We start from the raw sequence: 1538 nt of genomic DNA on the forward strand, positions 1-1538 counted from the left end.
CACAATTCTGTCGAAGATATTATCCTGTCTAAGCCAACAAATAGTTATTTCATGGCTAGGTGTACTTGGAAATATTTTTCACCCATGCGCTTAGCATAGATCTTTCAGACAGATATAAATACTGCAGTTCTAACTGATGACTTGGCAATTTGTAGAGTTCCCAGTTACATCAACGTTACCGGTTTTTATGCGTGCGTGATGCTTTTCCTCTCTAGAGCTGGGCCTAGAAAGTTCTTTGATAATTAGAATCCCTCCCAGAACAACCTTGAAAAAAGATGGACTCTCCTGACAGCATAGTGAGTAAACCAAAGTCATATCAAATCTCACAGATCATGGAAATCTCAACTTGGACCTCCTAACGTGTGCAGTGTGGCTTTTGTGAACCGTAACTTCAAAAAAGTCGTTGTTAAAGAAATAAGATTTGTTCACTAAGCCAAACTTAAAATGATCTGATAACAAACTTACTAATAATCGAAACTGCAAAATTGCAAATCAACGAATAATCTAGAATTGTTTGGATAACTCAGGCTGCACTGGGTCTCAAAGAGGTGGTTGGACAGTATGATTGTCTCTTCTCTAATCAAGTTGAAGTCAAAGAGGAATAAAGAGCTGTGAATTTGGCCCTTGACCACAAGCATTTTCCAAAAATCATTCGCATTTTACAAATGTTTTCTCAAATTACCTTCCTATTCCAAAACTTTTTAACACAAGCGAAACAAATCCAGCCTTACGTCAACAAAAGAAAGGAACCAGAAATCCATAGGAACCAGAAATCTATAAGATACAGACATCCACAAGACACATAAATCCACAGGACAAAGATCCATAGGGTGCAGAAATCTATAGGATGCAAAAGTGTTGCTGATTTCTGGAAAACAGTCACAAAACATAGAAATTGGAGTCGTGTGATCCAGAGGAGGATCAACACTCAGAGCCTACGGGTTCCGTGCCCAGGGGCCACAGCCAAATTTCAGGCCCCCAGTAAAACTCACCATAATACAGAAAAACTGCACACAACCTCTGGATCGGTGTATTCTGGCATTTAAAAATACCGCCAAGAAGGGACGGGGCAAAGTCAGCAGATTTATTACAATATAACAACTGTGTGTAAAGATTCAACAGGCCTATTTCGTCATGCATTTTACTGCACCTTTGTGTTTTAATAGAGTACAGCAGGTTAAGGGGTAGTTCTAACTGAGGTGTTTATGATGATTAAAGGAGTTGACAGGGTAGCTAGAGAGAAACCATTTCCTCTAATGGGTGCGTCCAGAACAATAACTAGTGGGGTGCCGAAAGATCAGTGCTGGAACTGTCATGTATGTAGACTATGTATACTAACTGTATAGTCACATAAGGTGTGCCACCAGAGGACACTGCAGTGGGAGACCTGAGGGTCACCTGCATTGGTGTGCAGGGCCCAGTATAAAAGGTTGCCCACCATGCTTGTACCTCACTCTGGAGTTACAATAAATGGGACTAAGGTCACAACAGCTCAAGTACAATACTAGACCTCGTGGAGTCATTCATAAGAGTATTAA

The sequence above is a fragment of the Pristiophorus japonicus genome, chromosome 5, assembly GCF_044704955.1.
Source record: "Pristiophorus japonicus isolate sPriJap1 chromosome 5, sPriJap1.hap1, whole genome shotgun sequence".
In the NCBI taxonomy this organism is placed as follows: domain Eukaryota; kingdom Metazoa; phylum Chordata; class Chondrichthyes; family Pristiophoridae; genus Pristiophorus; species Pristiophorus japonicus.